The 15,288-nt window shown below is 39.3% G+C and overlaps 1 long non-coding RNA gene across 2 annotated transcripts in view; it reads right to left on the reverse strand.

The window, feature by feature from the left end:
* The window catches only part of LOC308190816, a 39,978-nt gene that overhangs the window by 3,208 nt on the left and 21,482 nt on the right, over positions 1-15,288 (reverse strand). Inside the window, exon 2 of one of the 2 annotated variants that reach the window (XR_013947500.1) lies at positions 6,608-14,192. This is a non-coding gene — a long non-coding RNA (uncharacterized lncRNA). The remainder of the gene's footprint in view (positions 1-6,607; positions 14,193-15,288) is intronic. The other variant, XR_013947501.1, reaches the window with a different exon arrangement.

Raw genomic sequence — 15,288 nt, forward strand, 5'->3', positions numbered from 1 at the left:
GAGAGGTTACAAGTTCTCAGCCCATTTGATAATTAGACCCCTGAGAAAGCCATTCATTTTGAACCTTCCAAAACTGAGGCACCTAAAAATCAGGGCACTTGTGGAAAATGTGGTTTTAAATGTATAACAATTGTGTTATGGTTTATTTTGAAATGTGTGTACAAACCACAATAGAGAATTACCCCTTCATTAACACCAGTAAAAGTGATGATATTAATAATCCTTCAGTGCTGTTCCTGAAAGGGAATTGCTCAAGGTTAAGAGAGGTAACCTTTGAACTGGTGTATGTTTTCAAACTAGAAAGATTAAAAGGTCAAAGTTGAAAAGTATATATTTTAAATAGCACCAGATGGCCATAGTGCAAACACAAGGCTGAATTCAAAGTGCTGTGCAGTTAAAGCACATGAACTCGCAGGGACTCCATGGTTGAATTACAGCCTCTGTGCATTCTGGGCTGTCCATTATCTGATATATACCTGTGCCTGCTCAGTATTTGGCCAGAGACAACTTTTCTTTCTTAATGACTGTTGGATGAATAGGGCCAATTCTTCAGACACGAGAGCCATTCCCAGGGCCTGCAGTGAGAACTGGGTGTACGTCCAAAGACCGAGGTTAGCCCACAGCCCAGTGGTTTTCAACCTTTTTGATTTGTGGACCCCTTACTAATTTACTCGGAGAAGTGGAAACCCCAGTGAAAATTAACACATGTGGATTGCTCTAGAATATTTATGACCTTGGTTTTCACAGTCACCTTTTACAAATAATTTCAAAGCTCTCTATAAACCCCAGACCGAGACCATCACTGAAAATAGCCACTTTCTCACTCCATCTAGTCCTCCCTTCTCAAAATGTAGTAGTTTACCTTAAAAACATCCTCTCCCAATTTCACTACTTACAAAAATGAATGCAGCTGTGCAGATTTGATTTTACCTGGCACAGCTATTTGAAGGTTAACCTAACTTCTTTTGCTCTTTAGTTCTCACATTTATATGTCAGCAGATATTTGGTTTGCTTCTTCCCCCTCTCTCCAGTCATTTTTCTCCCCGACAGCCATGCAAAACTAGCTGTAAATTATTTGGTAATCACTCAGGACTTTTTTCCCTGGGCTTATGGTGTGCCATGATCCTATCTGCTTGTTGTCTAATCTGAAAAAATCTTTTTCCATGTGGGAAGCATTCCATGTGCTGATCAACTAGATTTGTTGCCTACAAAATTGACAGTTAACTTGGAGTAATAATTGCAAAAGGAGGAATCCAAATTATGTTCTACATGGCCCCAGTTCTTTGCAGATTAGTATTAATTCTCTGATCTCTTGTAGTTTTACCCTTGCTTAGGATGCTGAAGACTCCTCCATCTGTCACAGAGACCCATTAAAATATGAAGTCAGAAAGAAGTCAGAACTGAGAGTGAAGAAGCAGCCTTCTTAGAAGCTCTGCAAGCTATTGTCCTTCTATAAGAAAATATTTTTTTTGAAGTCTCCCCGATTATTTCTTTCTCTCTCTCTTTCTTTTTTTTTCTTTTTTTTTTTTTTGATTCTTTGATTGGAAGCACTTTGAGAAGAGTCCATTTGTATCACTATGTTTGTATCTCACATACAACAACAAAGTCTTTGAGCACTACTGCAATATAAATATTAAAGAAGGAGAAGAATGATTCCTAGGTTGGAGTTCACTCAATATAAGACATATTTTTTTCAGTAACTGTCTGTGCCCTCCATCACTCCTCTGATATGATAGAGTTCACCAACAGGTGAATAAAGCAATGCAATGCCATAAAAGATGCAAAAGTTTCATTTCATAAAAAGTAATTTTGCTGAGAGGAAAGCTGTGGACTTATTCAGAAAACAACACAGGCAGAATGAATTATTATTCCCTGCAAAATGATAAAACCTGTGAGTTTACAAGTAGAAATTTTATATGTCCAAAAAAAAAAAAAACAAAACACATTCTTTGTGAAATTACGGTTCTTTGCTAGTTATTTTGCACATCTCTTCAATTTGTAGCACTATTTAAGGGCACATGCATCAGGTCCACATGTTTAATAATTGTTTCACACTGTGTCCTGTATTGTATCAGCCTGTTTTTTCATTTCAGCAGTTCTTGGCACTCAGGATTAGAATAAAGTGAACAATTTTGTTTGTCATTTAGATTTTTTGGTAGCTCAAACCTTACCTTCGCATCTGCATATAAGCAAGGCTATTGTCACTTGTCTAAACACTCTGATTTTAACCTTACTCCTTTCTCCACTTATTTTGTTTCCAGATGTTCCAGGGCAAGAATCTTGATGCTACAGTGAAGTCCATGAATTGAGCCATGTGACCTCTTTTTCTTTCTTTCTTTTTTTTTTTTTTCTGCTCTATTCACTACTGTTGGAACACTTTCTATATGTGTCTACTGTAATGATAAGGATTTTCTGCATATCTTTCAGAAAAAAAATATGTTTATTTATGGTAGGATATGTGTTTACACATACAAATCCTACAACTAGTTGTTATTCCTCTAAGAGGAGTTCTCAAACAAGCAGTTCTATGCAGCCAAACCATTAACATCACAAATATTATCAATAAATCCATATCTTTTTTATTGTTTGAACTTGCATCTGTTTTCACTCTGGAGGTAAGCCTGGAGTAACTCTCCTGAAATGAATGGAATTTTATATCCAAAATAAAACCACAATAAGATCTTAATCTATCCCTGTATCTCAAAGTGCAGAGGTGAAGATACAGATTATACATATCACATGATTTTATGTACTGGAACATTTTAATGTAGATAAGTAAATAAGTCATATATTGCATTATTCTCCTACTCCCTGTAGAATTAAATAACTTTAAATCTGTCTTCTGGAGAAGGAAAAGGCTCATAACTTAAGACTAAAATAACTTGTTGTGTAGAATTACAATCAGAGAGATTAGCTGATGTTAGCATGCATCCCTCATACCTTAAATGTGGTTTCAAGGTTATCCAGCAATTGAAGAGAGCTAGATTTCATTATCTGACCTTCCAAGGAAATCAGCTATGCTAAAAAGGATAACAACATTTTTTTGAATTCTATTATCAAGCTCTTTTTTTCACATAACTACATTGCTACAACATCTAAGACCGTTTTCAAACAGAACATATCTTAAAGATTCTACTACTTAATTTTTTTCCTGACTTTATGTATGCAAATGAAGACAGACTTGTCAGCAAGCTGTCATTTACTGGTAGGTGAATCCTAGATACCTGCTGTATGAACTTTGTGACATCACCATTAAGCAAACTGTTCCCCAAGGCAACATAAACGTGTTTGCTTTCTGTCCTTAAAAGAAAACTGTGTGAGACAGCTGAAGAGATTTTATACAGCATCTTCAGAATTGTGACACTTCATTTAAATACATTAATTATTTTAAAGCATTATATATGCATCAACATAGATATTTATTAGTGAAAGCTGACATGTTTCCCAAGCTTCAGGTGTAAAATGAGGCTGTATTGGAAGTCCTTCTTGCAAAAATGTGCACAGTGTATGATGGATAACTAGGTAAGAAGACCATTAACTATCGCTCTTTAAACTCTCTTGGACTAGAGCTTCTCTGATTTTTTCCTGGCTTCTGCAGACCTGGACTACGGCAAATTTCCAATATCCCCATGTCAAACTGCACTACCTCCCTGATACTGTCTTCTTGTAGCAGCAGCAGATGCTTCTCGTAGAAGCTTTATAGTTCCATGTTCCTCCTGCCTGCAACACCTAGGCTTTCAGAACAATATGACTGTGACCTCTTGGATCCTTAAGAAAAAGTAGTAGGAAATAGAAGGGGATTTTTTCTACTTTGTATGTTGTCCACCCAGCCTATTTCTTCCTTAAGATGTACAGGAGACAAACATTTTGCATATTATGAGGACAGAGCATTTGGCTATAACTGAAGTTTGCTTTACCATTGTCTGTTGGAGAGGCACTGGAAATGTCAGCTAGGGACAGCCCACTACATTTCGCTTGCCATCTGGTGGTGCCAAAATTCATACTGACTTTTAGTTGACACATTAATGTGAGACACCCCAATATCCAAACTTGTATTCAAACATTCATGGAAAGCTGGATTTGTGTAGACTTGTGGTCTGTTAGATTAACCTGACGTTTCACTGAGCACCAGATAAGTTTAGAGACAAATCAATTAGTATTACGTTAGCAAAATAATATTAAACAATTCATCACAAAATCTGAAAGAAAAAAAAAGTAAAGTAAACACAATCACACAATCAGAAAATCATTGATACTGGAAGGGCTCTCTGGAGATTATCTGGTTGAACCAGTTTGGTGCTGGACTAGACGATCTCCAGAGGTCCCTTCCAACCTCAGCCTTTCTGTGATTCTGTCAACCTGTCTGCTCAAACAAGGGCCAGCTAGAGTGGATTGCACAGAACTGTATCCAGGTGGGTTTTGGATATGTTCAAGACTGGAGACTGTACAGCCTCTCTGGGAAACCTATTCCAGTGTTTGGTCAACCTCACAATAAAAAAGTTTTTACTTATGCTCAAATATAATTTCCCATATTTCAATTTGTGTTCATTGCCTCTTTTCCTGTCACTGGGGACTACTGAGAAAATTTGGTCTTTGTCTACTTTATTCGACCCATCAGGCATTCATACACATTGTTAAAATCCCCGAGACTTCTTTTCTCCAGGATGAACAGTCACAGCTTTATCAGCCTCTCCTTGCCTGACAGATGTGGCAGTCCCTTCCTGAATCATCTTTTTGGCCCTCCACTGGACTCACACTAATATGTCCATGTCTCCCTTGTAATGGGTAGCCCAGAACTGGGCCTAGCATTTCAGATGTGTCACACCAACGCTGAGTAGAGGGAAGGATCACCTCCATTGACCTTCTGGCAGTGCTGTTCCTAATGCAGCCCAGGCCACTCTTGGCCTTTTTTACTGCAAGAGCACATTGTTGGCTTATGTTCAACTTGTCACCCACCACAACTTCTAGGTCCATTTCTGCAAAGATGTTTTCCAGATGGCTAGCCTCCAGTGTATACCAATTAATAATGTTATCCTTCCTCAGGTTCAGGACCTCCTACTTCCCCTCGTTGAACTTCATGAGGTTCTTGTCAGCCCACTTCTCCAGACTATTGAGGTCCCTCTGGATGGCAGCATAACCATCTGATGTATCAGCTACTCCTCTCAGTTTTCTGTCACCTGTAAATCTTCTGAGGGTGTCCTCTGTCACAAAATCTGGGCCAATAATCAAGAGGTTAAACAACATTGGCCCCTTTTGGGTACACCACTTGTGACTGGCCTCCAAGTGGGCTTACAAGAGTGATTACAACCCTTTGAGACCGGCAGTTCAGCCAGTTTTCAATCCACAACACTGTCCATTTATATACCTTGTACTCCATCAATTTGTCAATTAGGATGCTATGGGAGACAGTGCTGAAAGTCTTGCTTGAGTACATTGTTAAACAATACTCACTGTTCTCTGCTCATCCACCAAGGTAGTCATCTCATCATAGAAGGTTATTAGGCTGTCCAAGCATGATTTCTGCTCTGTTAATAGCCGCTGACTACTCTCAAGCATCTTCTTGGCTTTAATGACTTTGGAAATGGTTTCCAGAATTATTTGCTTCTTCAGCTTCCCAGTGATTAAACTGAGTCTGTTTGGTCTGTAGTTCTCTGTTTCTCCATTGTTGCCCTTTTTGGACAGAGTAGTAGCATTTACTTTCTCCCAGCCCTCAGTCCTCTCCACCAATCTCCATGAACTCTCAAAGATTATCAGCAATGACCCTACAATGACATAAGCCTGCTCCATTAGTACTTGCGGGTGCATTCCATCAGGCCCCATAGAGTTGTTCATGTCCTATTTGTTTAAATATTCTCTTCACAGATCTTCCTCCACCAAGGATAAATCTTTCTTGGTCCAGACTTTCCCGCTTGACTCAGGGATCTGGGATTCCTTAAGACTGAACTTTCAGGTAAAGAGATGAAGGAGAAACCTTCCATATCTACCAGGTGCTATGCCCATTTTGGCTATTTGACAATATTTTCCCGTGTTTTCTTTTTGCTAATGATATACCCACAGAAATCTTTCTTATTTTTCATTTACTTTGCTAGACTCAACTCCAGATTCGGAGTTTCCTAGCTCCATACCTGAATGCTCAGACAGTGTCTATATTCCTCCTTGGATATCTGACCCTGCTTCCGTCTCTTATACACTTCCTTTTTTATGTTTGGGTTTGTCAGGAGCTACTTCTTCATCTTTCCAGGACTCCTGATACCTTTTCTTGATCTCCTGCTCATTGGGTTGTACCATTCTTGATTTCGGTGAATCCTTAAAAAGCAACACTTCCAATAACTTAAAACACACCCAGGATTAGTCTCGTCTCCAAACCACCATTCATCACTTCTCTGAGATATTATCCAGCTGTGGCAATATACGGCAATAGATCCTGCTTAGCCTCTCCTTCAGGATGCTGTATTTCAGAGCATATTCTCTGAGGCTGTAGTAAGCCTCAAAACCCAAATCAGCAACTCAGCGGCTGTTTGTTTCTAATACCATTTTACAGAGCTGACTTACAACATTAATAGAAGAGGGGAGGGAAGGAAAGGAAGACAGGCATCCAAAACCTCACCACAACTCCAGGGCTGCCAACATCTGTGAGATATTTCAGGTTGCATTCTCTCTTTCCAAGATGGATCCCCTCCCACTTCTCTTGCTTTCCTTTCACTTTATCTCCAGCTCTTGGGAATGCAGGTTTAAGCTTTACATGAAGTACGACTCCCTCTTCCCTGCTAGCTAGGCTCAGATTTCTTCTCCCCACATGCCTGTTGGAAGCCTACCTGTGTTTACATTCCTATAGTGTTCCTTAATTAGCACATTCCTCCATCTCAACTGGCTTTCTTGCTCTTTACAACAATTCATAAAAGCTACAATATTTTGTAAATCATGTAACATCAGAAGTATTTCTTTTCAATATTTCTCATTCAACTTCCTAATGTCTAGGACACTGTGAGTTTTTGATAGAGGTTGTACATGATATATTGATAATGAAGTTGACTGGCATACTATTTATGTACTTTTTCTATGTAACCTCTTTGAATTTAGCTGTAACACATAGTGACCCATTGCTCAGGTGTAGACAAACCATGGCTCTTCTGTTTAAGGAATATGATTTATTTCTACCTCTCCATCTCAGAATGGCTCTTTACTAGGTTACTTAGTCAAAATACAAATATATATTTTTAATACATTAAGTTTTTCTAATTTCACATCAAAGGGCTTTTTTGAATGCTCTAAATTGTCTTTGAAGATATTACATGTTAGGGCTAAGCAACTTCATTTAACTGGAGAAGTGTTTCAAAGAAGAAAAGAAAAGGAAATGGGATTATAATTATTTTTTTAGATGACTGAAATGTTTACTATTGAAATTTGTTGCATTTCTGATTTCTGTGACTGTTCGTTTATGAATATCCAATGTCTTCGTTTCTTATGACTTTATTGTTAATCTCTTAATATTTGTTTTTCCTTTAATCTTTTGCTCTTAAAGTCATAGAATTTCAGGAAAATCCCCACTTTCCTGTGGAAAAAAAAAAAAAAAAAAAAAAAGGATCTATTTTGCATTGCCTCAGGAAGTCTCTTTATTTATTATTATTAATAGTATGATTTTTAAATCTGTCTCAAGACAATAAGATGTTATTTTGTTGAAGTCCCAAACAGTCTTTCAACATTTTACATTACCTTAAATAGTGCTTGTAAAAGGGTGGATTAGTAGTGGTAATGATGGAAGCATTGCCATAGCAGTTTTGAACATTAATGACAAATTAATGTGTCAGGGTGACATTACATGAGCACAGAAGGAAGGATGGCCTTTCCTCTAAAAGCTTTGTGCTCTCACTATGTGATACAGACTGACTGATACAGAAGTAAAAGGCAACAGTGAAATAGTGATGAGTGTGATAGATAATAGAGCAGCAACATTACAACTGTTAATTTTCTTAGGCATCTGAAATGTTCTAACGTGTGAAGACAAGGAAAAGAAAGGGAAGAAAATTGTCCTACTGACTAAAATAATGTGGATATACAAGTGAAATCAATGTAAAGAGAGAAAAGAAGAGCATTTCCCTGATAAATGATTACCATTTGGGCCTGGAGACCAAGTGTTCCACGTTCCTCCTCCTACAGGACATAATGAAATCTTGAGTGTTGCTTTCACAGCTGAATTCTCATGGCAAAGCCACTGGATTCAGAGATGTGACATTTTGATATCCATTCCATTTTTAGGGTCTGGCAGGAAGTTTACTCTCCTGTGCTTGTGGAAGGCATTTCCACAAGCTGGAAGTTCTGGGGCTTTTCATGGCATGTCTCCTGTTGCTATAAAATGAAAAACATGATACCCTGCTCTTTGCCTTATAAAGCAGTAGCAGAATCTTCAAAACATTCTGGACTTGGCTCTTTGGTGGAAAGATGAACTCTTCCTTGTGAGGTGGCTACTGCATTCTCCACTGTTTGCAAGGAGAGTCTTAATTGAATGATATCCCACTGTTCTTCCCCATAAGATGCCTTCAATATGCTGCATAGCCCACTAATTAAATGACACACTTAATCAGTTAGCAGGAGCCACACAACCTTGGTGTGTGTACTTATCTTGCCCATCTTGCCCAGGAGTTGTATCTCAGGAAATTTAAGTGTTTCTGAAACCTTGCTGGGACGAGAGCCCAGGTGTACACAGCATAGCCTTCTGTCCATTTGTTTGTTGCTGGTTTGCTTCCACATCCATCCCTTTTCCTCCTCATTCTGGCACTGTAACAGCTCTGAAAAGCAGCCACTGAGGGCTCCAGCCAGATTTCCTCAGCAAAATACCTTCTGTGGGGTAGCAAGTTGGGGAATGAAGCAGAGGCAGCTGGAACAACTTCACCATCTTCCTCCCCACCCCTTTTGCTTGCACCCGAGCCCATCACCTTAGCCACTGCCAAAGCCCCGCCAGCTTTGGATGCAGAAAACCCAGCATTTGGACTCTAGTACAGGTCTCCCATATAAAAATCTACTGCCAAGCTTCTGGGCCAGCTATAGGAATGTGTTTTTAATATTCATTGTTCACTCTGTCTGTTACAGATGTGCACAGTACAATTATTATAATGCTTTGCACATGTGGTGTTATGAAATGTGTGCCTTTAAAGTCATGCCAGTTTTTTTTTTTCCTGTAACCCAAATATATTATTTCTACCTATGTTCCAGTTGCTTAGTTTGCCACACATTTAAAAAAAAAAAAAACACCCTTTATTATAAAGATTAAACTAACAACTATGTAAGCAATGCAACCAAAAGAGAACAGACCCATTTTCTTCATAAAAGAACAGGTTTTTTTCATTTGCATGCTTGGATTTTTTTTCTTGTGCTCCAGCTCCTCCACACAGACACAGATGCTCACACAAACATCTATCGACATAAAAAAATACATGCACATAAGCACAATTCTTATTTTACAAAAGGGAATAATTCCTTAGCTGGAAAGCCACGCTCTTTCCAAACAGACTCAGCTCCAGCAAAGTACATCCTTGCAACCTTCAGACTTGACCACTGCAACTCATTGTACCCAATAATGAAGCTTCATCCCTCACTCCAAAAGTTCAGCTCTCACAGAACATGGCAGACAGTCATCTGAGAGACGTTGTATTTATTTTTTCTTGGTAATCCATTTTGGTTTCTCACTGATCATGGGGTCCAGTTAAAGCAGATGGTATCCAGATCCCATTCATGGCCCTTGGTGGCTCTGAGACTCACATGTTGGATCTCCTGGGATAACAATATCTTCCTGAAGCAATTAAATGATCGATATGGGGGGGAAGGCATGGGAAACATGAGTACAGTACTCAGATATTATACCAGAGTCAGACACAGACCCCTTGAAGCAGAAACTAATTGCTGCAGGTCTGATTGCATTCAGAACTCTAAACAAAACTCACCTCTTTAATCTGTCTCTTCTGCAATTTGCTCTCCATTTTACCACTCTAAAACCACCTCTCCATTCCTATTCATATACTCCAGTCAGCCAGAAAACAAAAGAAACTGGATATTTCTTCAGTAAACAGAGAGGTGGGTATAGAGGTGTTACTGGGTAATGATCTGGAAGTTAACCAGACACTAGAATATTATGAGTATACAAAGATTTAAGTATGTAATTTCACTCGACAAAGTTCTTGAACAGTATCTCAATATCTCAATATAAAACCTGGACAAACTAAATGATATGTCTAATAAGGCTGATTTCAAGACATGTCAAAACAAGAGATAAGACTGAGGGTTTATACACTTTCAATAGTATAATATGGTTTTATATCATCCTACTTGAATAATGCATGTGTAGGAAAACTGATCTTTCACTCAGAAAGAGAAAATTTTGTAGTGATAGCCTACCCAGGATCAAGAGGCTGTGTTAAGTAGATAACCTGAGATACTTCTACTGCAGAAATAATGAATTGCAACACTGCAGCTAGATTTCATGGCATATCTTACAACCCTTTTTTCTCAGTCACCTGAATGGAGATGTCTGTAAGGTACCTTTCATTGGTAAGTTTTAGGCTTCTTTTTGATGGGAGAATGGGCATGCAGTGGGAGACAAAGTGTAGCTCTGTCCATCTAGGTCTCTTTCCGACATGGTCCCAAGCTGTGTCCATGATATACATTAGGCTCAGGAGTTCAGTATAATAGTTTACCAGCAGTAGTTGGCTTCCCAGGCTTTAAAGGACGACTTTAAATTAATGAGACAATGATGTTATTTGCCTTTACATGCTCTCACTGGTCCGTATCACTTCTGAGATGCACTGCTGCCAGATGAACCCCCTATAGTTTCCGGTGCTGGTTCTCAGAACAGCAACAAAGGTCTGACAGTAAGTATATACACCTCAATGAAAAGGGTGTCTGGTCTTGAATAACTGATGAAGCATAGGGCCAAAATCAAGTGGGATGATGCACAGGACCAAGAATATCCAATCTCCAACTAGAGACAAACAACTTAATTCACAAAGCCCATCTTTCAGACATGCGGAATCCTAGCAAGATGTGGAAGAGTGATGATACACAAAACTGGCCACTGTGATGGTCTCCTTGCCAGGGAGACCGCAGTCAAGCAGCAGATAGCCAGCATCCGTCAGCTCAGTCTTTATTACTAACTAAACAGTGCCAGGGTATGAGCCCACTGCTATCCCACAATTGTCCACAATTTTAAACATGGCCATGATATCTGGCACAGTTCTGGTCATGCCTGCTAGCCCTTTCCCCATTAGGTCCTGAGCATGTTTCACAGGGCCATTCCCTGCAGGCAGTTTGGATGTAGCCACCCAGGTCTGGGGGACAAGAGAGTTCAGTCCTGTGAGCATGAGCCTGGCTATGTCACTGTGCCTCCAGGCCAGATGAGAGCCAGGATGTGCTTAATATCCTAGTGCAGATGTAGCCACCGAGGTCTTTGGCATGGCAGCCAGTGAACTCTGCAGGTCTTCAGTTACAAATAGGAGAATCACATATATCTAAAATAAATGCAATTATATTCCAGTTAAGCAGCAAGCCATGGTGAACCTCAATTTGTTTGATGTTGTGGTTTCATTCAGTCAATTGCCTAAAACTTCAGCTATTTTTCTGAAGCACATCCAGGCTTCTTAGCTCTGGAAATCTCAGAGGATCAGTCCCCCTGAGGAGATTTTCAGTACGCCCTCATTCAGGCTGGGCAGGCATGTCTTTCATGCTGTATTTTGATATTTCCACATCTTCTCCTGACTGAACACAAGAAATAGGAAAGCCGCTCAGAACTTAATTTAAAAGGTAAACTGAGTTCTTTTGAATTTCAAAAACTCTCAGGATGGATCTTCTTTTATCAGAACCAGCTTATCCTTAATTCGGAGAGAAAGGTAGGGGTCCAGATCAAACCTTTTTTCATCTGGCTCCCGATATTCTCAAAGTTCAGGGGTACTTGGATCTCAGGTTTTGGTGTGGGCCCATCCATGACCTCCAATGTCCTTGTCTCACCTCTTACCTGTCTGTTCTCCCCCACACACAGTTTTTTCTTTCCAGCCTTCCTCTCCCTCCATTGCTCTTCCAAGATTAAAGCTTTTTTATTATTATTATAATCATAATTCCTGTAAGAGATAAGAAGCTCCCCAGTGTATCTTTATTAATCCTAGTTAAGATAACATTTTGAAAGCAGACGGGGAAAGAGATTTATAAAGAGCAAGAGAAGACAGTTGGAGATCAGCACAGCAGGGCCAGAATTTCCAACACTGTCTGAGCCTGTTTACAAAGCAGTGTGAGTTAAAAATTGCCCTGTATGTGAAGTCCCATGCTAGCATACATGTAGCCACTTTGCTGAATCTGAGGCTAGATTATATTTTCTAATATGTCCAATATTATAAAGTTAATGTGCTTAGGAACAGCCTTCATAGTATTTCATCTTTTGTACATATGTATGTCTGCAGAATGCTCTTTGTGTTATTAGGGTCCTGTTACTGAAGCACAGTAGCTTGTGGATTCAGAAAACCTTTCAAGTCCTTCAAAACAATTAAGCTGGAATGTATGCCAGTGTTTGCTTTTTTTTTTTTTTTTTGGTTATTATCAATATTAACGTCTAAATACTTACAGAAAATGCAGACTATATAGCACTCTCCTAACATTTTGTGTTAGAAACAAAAAAGTGTCTTTTCAAATGCATTACTTCAACAGTATTTCCCATCATTCTGCAGTCAGGGCTATTCAGAAAGTACTAGGTTTTCACCATTAATTTATACAGGCCATGCGTGGCTTCACAGCCCCAGCAAATAACAGCGTGAGGTGTTTGCCCTTACAGCGGCTGAGCAGTTGGAGCTCACCACAGGTGAAAGTGCAGATGCATCTGCTCAGAGGTCCTGCCTGGTTTTCTGCTCCTGGCTGGGTTCACGGAAAGCAGGAAAAGAAGAGGAAACTCTCACATCATGAAAGACCTGCCTGCAAACTAACCTCTAGCGTGGCAGCAGGCTGTTAGTCCTTCAGCTGAGCTAAGATTGCTTTAACCTCCCTGTCACCTCATATTGTTTGGATTATGCCTGTTCGGTATTTATGTTGTCAGTTTGTTACCTTCAAGTTAAAGAACAGGTCGTTTGGCTTCCCACCAGTTTGTAATATGCAAGGTCTCGTTACGGGCAAAAGAAGCACGCCACATATGTAAAGTCAGTAATTTACTGGTGTTCTAATTACAGTCTTAACTGTCTCATTGAAAAGTCATTGTTAGCCCAGTTACAGTGACACTACACAGTTCAAATTGTGTAACACAGGTAATATGACTTATACATAAACTTTCTAGAACTTTCCCCTGTCTCCAGTGTTATGTTCACCTTCCCACTACCCCTCGGGGTCCTAAGGCTGATGGTGTCCATTACTACAAGGCACAAGGAGGGAGTTACCATGAGTCTTTAGTATCCCAAGCCCTTGCTTGTGATTCGGGATTGCTTATGATCACCAGGATCGTGATGTTGGTGTTGAAGGCTTCTTCCCTTCTTCCTCTTTCTCCTCTGGGATTTGCTTGGGGCCTTTTTTCTGTTTGCTGGCATGCTATCTACCTTGCTTCTTCTTTATCAGACTGTAAGTCCACGTTGTATCTTCATGTACTCTATATGGTATTCTTGACGTAAATTGAATGATTCTTGGTTCTTATTGCTGCCCATAGGAATGGTTTACACAGTGCCCAAGGTTGCATTCATTTGCTGACCAGTAACTGTCCCCAGTTTATAGCCCCCAGGACTCCCGTATCTTCCTCTGCATGTGCTCTCGAGGCCTCTGCCTTCATCCTATGCCTTCTCCCCTCTCTGCTGCATTTTCTTCTACAGTAATGAACAGAGAAATGTCTTGCTTTCACTATCCATTAGTTGCAAAACTTTAATACCTGGTGTTACACCACAGAGTTGTTCCAAGCTAAGCGACAGCTAAAACCAAGCAGGTAACAGTCCCATGGTCATTAGGTAAATGCTGTAACAAGCTGAAGCAAATTTCCAGCTGGGTCAAAACAAGTTCAGACAAACCCTAGGAGGCCCATACTGCTTGCTTAGTGCAAAACTGTGCCTGTTACAAGCAATGGCAACAACATATTTAGTGGACGGAAAGACTGCAGGTATTTTTTCTCTTTGCCTGGGCTCTAGCTGTTTTTCTGACTTTAGCTTCCAGTGAGATCCTGAGCAGGTTCCTTTGCCTTTCTGAATCTGTAAAACAGAAATAAAATATACTGTTACCTTAATACAGCAAAATGAGAGGAAAGTGGTAGAAATGAACTGATCGTTGTCATTTGTTCAAAGGAGAATCTCTGGTTTGGTAAAATGAAAGCAGTCAAATCTAAGCAATGAAATTGGTCTTGGAAAGATGCTATGAGACTTAGGACAATCTGATCTGAATTCCTGTTGACAATCAAGTGAAAGAAATATTTTTTGTCACTCAGGTATGTGTGCTGAGAAACACCAGCATGGTGGAATATCTTAGTGATCCATCCTATTCATATGTTCAATTTTTCTTAAAACTAGGAACATAATCATCTACTCAAAATGGGAGGATCACCTTTTAGATACATAAACAGATAAAAAAAATCATTTCATTATTAAAGTACTGAGAAAATTAAATTGTTCTCAGAGGCTAGATGAACATTGATAAAGCCTACTTATTCCGGACTAATCTTGTGGGGCAAAATACTCTCTAATGTGCACCAGAAGCAAAGATTATGGAGAGCATAACATATTGAAATCTAAATTAATCCTGCTTATTGACTGATAATATGCCCTGATCCTGGGGGAATATGCCTAATTTATTACATTTTAAATGATTTGGATTCCTTTAGGATGAGCAACTCCTCAATTTACTTTCCATTGGCTAACTGGTGAGAAAAAAAAAAAAGTCATTAAATATGAATGGGGTTGGATTTGTTTTAAAAAATTATTACCAAAAAATCACATTCCGCCAATGCTGTTTAGTTTGTATGCTTTTTCACTCTGCAAGGAAGGTAGAATATTTGGAGCACGGATTCTAAAAAAACTCAAAAAAGAAAATAAGAAACATTTCATTGTTTCCTAGCAGACTGCTATTGTCCCCTGAGTATTCTTCTGTTTCTGAAGTCACTCTCCCCAGAACACCTGCAGTACAGACTGGGAGAGTGGTGCTGGGGATCTCTGCTCCCAACTTCTGTCATATTCAAAAAATATAAAAAATTGGGGGGAAAAAAAAAAAAAAGAAAATATTTTACTGTAAAGTCTTGCAAGGCAACTTACCCAGGGGGTTACTTGATATAACCTCTAAGGCTGACCTAGTTTT

Source organism: Anser brachyrhynchus, assembly GCF_964034855.1.
Source record: "Anser brachyrhynchus genome assembly, chromosome: 2".
Lineage (NCBI taxonomy): Eukaryota > Metazoa > Chordata > Aves > Anseriformes > Anatidae > Anser > Anser brachyrhynchus.